The sequence below is a fragment of the Diadema antillarum genome, unplaced genomic scaffold, assembly GCF_040938485.1.
Source record: "Diadema antillarum isolate AM-2024a unplaced genomic scaffold, OU_Dant_1.0 seq00000286_RagTag, whole genome shotgun sequence".
Lineage (NCBI taxonomy): Eukaryota > Metazoa > Echinodermata > Echinoidea > Diadematoida > Diadematidae > Diadema > Diadema antillarum.
This window is the reverse complement of record NW_027271314.1, coordinates 534,865-542,977: the sequence shown is the minus strand read 5'-3', so window position 1 is coordinate 542,977 and position 8,113 is coordinate 534,865. Positions and strand designations below refer to the sequence as shown.

The 8,113-nt window shown below is 37.7% G+C and overlaps 1 long non-coding RNA gene across 1 annotated transcript; it reads right to left on the bottom strand.

Moving 5' to 3' along the window:
• Nucleotides 1-3,699: 3,699 nt before the first annotated feature.
• LOC139730018 (uncharacterized) lies at nt 3,700-6,106 on the bottom strand. The gene is made up of 3 exons (XR_011710901.1): nt 5,968-6,106; nt 5,276-5,351; nt 3,700-3,862 (listed from the first exon to the last, which is right to left on the bottom strand). It is a non-coding gene; the product is annotated as an uncharacterized lncRNA (long non-coding RNA).
• Between the last annotated feature and the right edge of the window lie 2,007 nt (nt 6,107-8,113).

The following is an 8,113-nucleotide window of genomic DNA, read 5'->3' as shown; positions in this document are numbered from 1 at the left end:
CATTCTCATGTCTATATGGACATTGCTACATTGAAGCTGTGACGGACTGGATTCATAGCTGGATATCATTTGCTGGATAATCATTCACGCATCGACTGGACGCGGTCGCCATAACGTCTGGATTCTACACGTGTCGCTGTGGATTTATACTTCGGGATTATACCTTGGATCGCAGTAATTAACCTGTGCCCATTGATTTACGTTTGAGGGATCATTTCATAAATGCATCGGAATCATTCATCTGTGCATCGAACATCATTCGTGAACATTTCCAGAGGATTTTTGTGATTGTGCATTTGGTTGTTACACACGTAAGTGATACTGTAATTGTTTGAATGCGTAATTGATCACTGTATCTGTCATATTGTACTGTATTGTCACAAATGTACACACTAGTAGTTATGTACTGCATACATGTACTGCATGCATGGTTGTTTTAATGTGTATGTACACAGGTTGACCAGGTTAATGGAAAACATTCTATTTGGTATAGATATAGTACATACAGGCTGACCAGATCAGTGGAGAATTTTCTAGGTGGTATACAGTGTAGCTACAGTACATGCATGTGACAGGAAATATAATAGCTCACTCAATCTAGAATGATATCTTACCCAATCTAGAATGTTCTAAGAAGTGCTTACATATTTGGCTGAATGATGCACTGCCCCTGTAGCCCAATGTGATTGGTAGTTATTTTTGGCAATGATGTTATGCACATAGTTAGGCAGTGAGTCATCCAGGATTCCTGGAACAGTCTTGGACTTGCTAGTATGTTCAAGTGTGTGGCCCCAGGTTGGAGAAAATTACAGAATGTACTAGAAAGGGGTGAATGGATATAAAAGCCGGAGAAATTCTGCAGTAGGCAGAGTACCCAACACCTCTGCTCTGAGAGTTACGTCACTTCTGGCTCTGAAGCGACTTGTTATAGTCAGTCCTGTGTTACATGCTGACCTGTTGTGTTTGTGGAGATAAGGCCTGGGAGACATTTTGCCTGCAGATAATTAATTTGCCTACATTGGAGATAGACTCTATTTCTATGTCAATGGACATTGTTGTGTGGATATTCATTCAACGCATCGACTGGACGCGGTCGTCATAACGTTGGATTCTGCACATTTCGCTGTGGATATATAACGTGGACTATTATAACCAGCAGCGCCTCTGGATTTACGTCGGAGGAATCATTCATCGGTGCATCAAGGACCATTCGTCTGTGAATCGAACATCGTATTTGAACATTTTCAAAGGATTACACTATGAACCTTGTGATTTCAGATTTGGCTGTAATGCGTGTAAGTGATTCCATTTCTGTTTTATAATTGTTTCTCTTGATCAGTATTGTACTGATGTGAAAACCGATTACCAGTCTCTACCCACAACATCAGTTGTTAATAAACCGCCTGAACATTAGTTGATTGGTTCTTTTGTGCGATCATTCTCAGTGTGATTTTGGTCGTAACAGTATTGACAAATCATTACGAGTCTGCACCCGCAATATCACTGTTGATGAAACCGTCTGAACATCAGTATATTAAATTAGTTCTTTTGTGCGATCAATCATGCCACATCAGCTTGAATTAAAAGTAACTAATATAGTAAAATCAAACAAATGTATGGAAGATGTTTATTTGAAATGGGACACGAAGTAAGGAGTCTGCGAATTTTAAATTTTCATTAAACAAGAGGAAGGTAATAAAGTTCTTTGCTTGTTAATGGGAAACTTAAAATCACAAACGCTACATCATCATCTCAACAAATTTGAATTTTTTTACCCAATACCAATGTTATTCAAAAGCACGTGAAACTTCAAATCCCATCAATCTTCGTTTTACGTCCGATTTTATTGGAACTAGATCTACTATTAATCTACTTTAGCTCATTTCAGCTTCTTTTGTTTTCCTTTATTTTACTCAACCTATCAAAATCAACGTAGGCATGGAGAAGCCTCGTGCTTAAATCATAGAAATGGGTAATGTTAAACTTACACTGCACGTCCAAGTTGTGCGCCGTCTGGTTTCCATAGACATTACACTGGAGAAGCTTCCCATTGAAATTAGAGTAGGGCATGAATGTCCAAACGCTGCGGACGTTGTACTGTTTAGCCTGATAGTCAGTGTACGTTGCAACCCTGTCGTTGTTGCTGTCAACTGAGGGCGCAAAGTAGGAACATACAAACAAACTAGGGGAAATCCAGTCCAAAAATAAGTTAGTCTGATTAAAGTAAAGTCTTACGAGTTCAATGGTAACAATTTAACTGAAAAAAAGGATAAAAAAATAAAGTTTTGAAATTTCTAAATCTTGCTAATTTCTGCAAAACAGTTCTTGTACAGTGGATATGAATATGCAAATGAGTGAGCTGACCATGTCATAACCTCACAATTTTCTATTGATCGTGTACAAAACAAAATGATGAAAAGTAAATGTTTCTGCTATTGAGGTCTGAAACATGATGTTATTCCTGGTTGAATCACTTCAGAATAGTGATCAGTTATATAATATATGTCAGGATTTGAGCGTCGGGCATAATGGCGTTAGAATAAAAAACTGGAACTATATGGCAAGTTGTGAGGGGATGGCATGCTCACTTTGCCATTTGTTTTATTCATATTGACCGTTCAAAAACTGTTTCCTCAAAAATTAGCGAGACTGCAAAATGTCATAATTACCTTTTTTTATCCGATTTAGATCAAAATTTTACAATTGAATTCTTTTAGTCTGTCTTATCAGACTAACTTATGCATGACTGAATTTTCCTTTTTAATACTCGCTATTGAGGGCCTGTTAATGGATTGTGTCGTTGAGTCATTGTGGAATAAAGTAGAGCGCATGCAGGGAAATGAATGGAAGTAGACAAATGAACGCCTCCTATCCTGTTATATTTGGAGAATGCATCACATATTGCTTTTCTTATAGGTCATTGAACAAGGGCAGTACAGTAACAAATAAGATTACCCCATCTTTTTTGTTATGAGAGAAGTAAACATGTGTGGTCCAAGTAAAACTGCAATAATTTACAATGATAGCATGCGGGGATTTGGAAGAATACATCGATTCAACAAGATAGCGATCACTGGCGATCAAGATTACCACGAAGCAAGGGAAGTACGAATAAGCAATATTCCAAGTAGTAATGCAATCCTGTTGAGGTAAATTACGGGTTTTACTACACTAACCTAGACATGCTGTTGGGATTAAAATCTTAATAATAAAAAAAACACAAAAAACCGTGTGTTCAGCAAAGACTAAGATCCTATCCATCTTATCAGATTAGTTATGCGGCATCACTTTTCCCTTCTTCAAAGGGAGGAGATATCAGCTCGGTTTGACATATTTTCGTTTTTATATAGGAATATTAAAACTAAAAATAGAATAAGATGAGACGGAATTGAAATAAATACAGTAGAGTGTAGCATGTAGTGCTTTGTTTAACGGCGGGCACGGTGCGTTCCTGTCACCTCAAACAATTTGTCATTTCTTCCATCACTACCGGAGCTTATCATTCAGTGTGTGCTGTTATTTTGATTGCTATAGGCCTACTTACTGCGTGTTCCACTGCACCTTACGCCTACGTCTTCATCATGGCCATCGTCAGCACTCTTGCATCCCCACGCTCTTTTGTTGCAATCTCCCAAGAAACTCTCATTACCAGAGCAATCGCAATAGTCCAACCAGATTTTACCGGTCCCTTGTCCAAAATGAGCATTCCCGAAGATTTGCTGTGCGGATTCGAATCCCAGCTGTCTACAGACCACTTGGGCATCACGAATATCAAACCCGTCATCCATCAGTGTGCCCCAAACACCATTACACAGAATCTCAACTCGACCTTCGTGATCTCCAGAGCCTCCTACAAGTCTCACTTTTAACGACAGACATAATAATCACAGAGACAAATTCATTATGTTATATCCCTTGCAAAAACATTTTAGAAGTGCGAAGACACAAACTGGATATCAATTGCTATTCAAAAGTTGACAGGGCTCAGCCTGGGGAATAATGTTCTTCGTCGTGGAAAACACACATAACAGGTGAAACATGAACGTATCGCATCAATTCCATCTTTTCTGATGAATGAAGTCTATTTTTGATATGTCAATCAAATTTCTACAGGTAGCTAAAATATGTTAACAACTACCCAAAACATAAATTGATTGATCATGGATGAGAAGAGTCCTCATCAGAACTCCGACGTGTTCTCCTCAGATAAACAGTGATCATATCACATTGTCTTCAAAGAAGTCATTGCTAACCATCAAAGAATATCAAAATGATGAAATATAAGCCATGCCATCATTCACTACACCTCTGATGCGTTAAATCATCATAATTTTTACGAAAAACAGATTGCTCAACCAGAATTAGCACAGTTAAAATCCCCGTATCATTTCTGCTCTGTACAGACAGAAACTAGCGGTGTGGCATAGTGGATACGACTCCCGACTTCCGATCGGAGGATCCGAGTTCGATTTCTGCTCAGTGCTTATGTCCCTGGACAAGATGTTTTTACCCACAATGTCCCTCTCGACCCAGGTGTATAAATGGGTACCTGGTAACGCCAGGGTAATGATAATAGCAGGGCCCTCAGGTAGAGCAGTGGCAACACTGAAGACTCTACCCTTGGTAAATAAGACCTTGGTTATTATTATTATTATTATTATTATTATTATCATCATCATTATCAACATCATCATCAGTTGCAATTATTATGTTCATGCGTTCATGCCAAATGCGATATTTTTCTCTGGACGCATATAGGCAGGTAGAATTCTTGCGAAGATGGCATGGCATGTAATGCCCCTCGAGACAAGTTGAACATTTGTTTAACTTTCATGGTTCATTCCATATCATTTTTATGATTCTTAATGATACTCCATGGCATCACGTTTGATGACATTACTGCTTCCTAACTGGCTTCCCCGAACTAGAAATAAGTCGAAACAATCGTTCTTATCACTCTATAAAATAAGCTCACTTAATATATTTCTTATTAAATAAACACGATTTCAATCAATCAACTTTAATGTTTTGAATACATATCTGTAAGTAAATAGGTCGATGACTTAATTCACAAATTTGGACACCCACGGACAAAAGGTTTACATTTTGTTGTAAAGACAGGCCATCAAAAGTGGCGAGATTGCAGGATTCATTGTTTTGAGGGATCCTATGAAAGAGATAATATTTGACTCATTCCACATGGGCCCTGTAAGAAAACACAAACTATGTTTTCATTCCGATTCTGGCATTTTTCCAAGTCATACATGATACTCACATTTTCCGCCTTTGCACGACCTATCACAGTCTCCATAGCACGTCCGATGACTTGCGCTCAATTTCTCTCTATTGCCCTACATGAAAAGGGGTAATCATATTGTCCGAATAAGGGTAATGTCGATGAAGTCAGAACAAACCGACTGATATCCAGAAATTGGCGAAAATGGAAGCATCCGAGTGAACCAAATTAGAAACGTTATTACCAAGATAACAAAAAACGCACATACAGATTTATTCGCAATCTCACATTACCAATATTGCAAATTTAATTGAACTTCATGAGATGATGGAACCTGATTAAGAATTAATAGTATCGATGGCTAAAAACTAAAAAAGTAGCGATAGTTGGCGATGTAATTCTGGCTGTAATGCTTTTGATGGAACCATAACAATGGTTTCTTGTTTTTAAGAATTTGATATTTGCGACAATAAAAATAAGTCTAGTCACAAAGGTATGATTTATTGAGTTTCATTATACCTGGACATCAGACTGCCTGGGGTAATGCACTTTGTCAGGAAGAAAATGCAGCTGCTCTAACCATTACAAATGTAACGATAAGTGTATTAAGCCTCGTGTTTTCAATTGTATTGGTGTTATGATTTGATTATTTGAAAGCTTCTTGGCCTAATGGAAGGTGATTTCTAATATTGTAGCCATATTCAAACTTTTTTCCGGTCATGCTATCATACCATCCAAAGTGGATGTAGCCATTTTCTTCAAACGTGGTGTCGACGCCATTTGTAATTTGGACGCCGTCCAAGTACCACGTCATGTCGATGGAAGCATCGACACTTGTAGCCGTGCAGACAGCCGTTGTCTGGCGGTTGGCGCGGAGAGGGGTCGGAACTTCCATTTGTATCGTCGTTGAACCTGAAAGATTAAGATAAGTTTCAGATAATGACTACGTAACATCATAATATTATTATGCATGTCGTCATGAACTGTAATATTTGTTTTTACTTTATAGCCACTAGATTTTGGTATCTAGATACTAGATATTATTTAGAAGGTGTCGTAGGTACCTATATGTAACACTGAAACTCCATGACGGATTTTTTTTTAAATCTATAATTGTCACCCTTTGTTCAAATGTATTTGTAAAATCGCAACTGCTGACGATTTTCCAACATAAAAATGTAGATCAGCAGTTGTGATCTTACAAATATACTTGCACAGAGGATGAAACTTGTGGGTTTTTTTAAATCTATAATAGCATATTTCCACACATCTGCAATGATATTCCCTTGCTTTCAATGAAAATGGACTTACCACCAACTTGTATGAGCAGTTGTAGGAAGCCAAGAATCAGCAAGGTTCGGCTTTCCATCTTGTTTTTGACAGCCCTGAAAGAGAGGGTAAGAGAAAATGTTTTCAAAACTTACACAAAAGAAATATAAAACAACGCAAAGCAATAGCCATAACAATCTATCATTTCTACAACTTCCTTTGCGAAATAGAAGATCAAAGAAGGAGGGAGAATTATTATCATAGCGGGAGCGATAGAAACCAGGGATGGAATGTAATGTGTAACCGAGATACGATCTGCTGGGTAGGCAGACGACGACATGTATCTCATGAAATCTCTATTACAGATGAGCAGAAAGGCTGTGACGACAATATACACTACGTGCAGACGTGAAAACAACGTTAAAGAGGAAGTTATATCGGCCAATATGGCATATCAATCCGCGGTGTAAACCGCCCTCAACATTCATTAATCCATAATGTCTTGAACAGCTCTTGAGAATGTCAGCAAGGGTTTTATCTCGTGTCAGATAAAGGAGTCTGCGTCATTTTATCAACACGGAAAAATATTGCATATCAGTCCGCCGTGCAAACGGTTCCCAACTTCAATTATTCAAGTTGCATACCACAATATATCGATTGGAATTTAAACATAAATGTCCGCGTGGTGTGTTCTGTCATAGACTAACAGTCCTCTTCGATATCTCTTTTTAGCTTTCCCCTCAATTACTATTGTCCTTCATTCCGTAACTTATGCGGTTTGCATCATAACTTCCTGAATGTCTGATGTGTAAATTCTATGTTATCATTTCATAGAAATGTTGATAGCTCCTCTGTGTCAACATGGTCAAAGGGACAAAATTCATACTTGTCATTCTATATTTCTCCTTTTTTCTTGCTGTGTATATATATTTGATGAATGGAAGGTTCTCACGAAAATCTGACAGTTCAGTTGCTGATTTCGATGGACAAAGTCGGAAAGACACATGGTAAATCTTGTAGGATTCTTAACAAAAAAAAATAACAAGGAAACCAATGAAATATGACGCCACATTCTTTGTTCTATATTTATGAATGAACATGTACAAGTGTATAATCATTACATATTAATAGGTATGTACATATGCGTCTTTAGTTGTTGTTGTTTGTTTTTTGTTTGTTTGTTTTCGGGAGGGTTGGGGAGAAGGTTGATCTTTGTATAATCGATAGATAGATAGATAGATAGATAATTTTGACTAAACCTAGTTCACATTAATTATTGAACGATGGCCCTGATGGCAACCATAACATTTATTTAAACTACATTGTGCTCATCTGTACATAATACACATTAGATACAATTATTGAGCTATATTTCGTTGCCGAAATATCATCTGCACATGTACTCTCCACTTAAATACGAGATGTCCATTTTTAGTTATGTGCGCGGTATCAGAGCTGAATTACAGCAGTCGATATCGTTAAAACAGACACAACAGAGCCAATAAAAGGCTTCATGCCATATCCATGCTATTAAGACATGCGTTATCTTTTTTTTTTCATTTTTCACCAGGCATTCAATTACTAACTCTGTGAAGGAGTCTGCGCCTT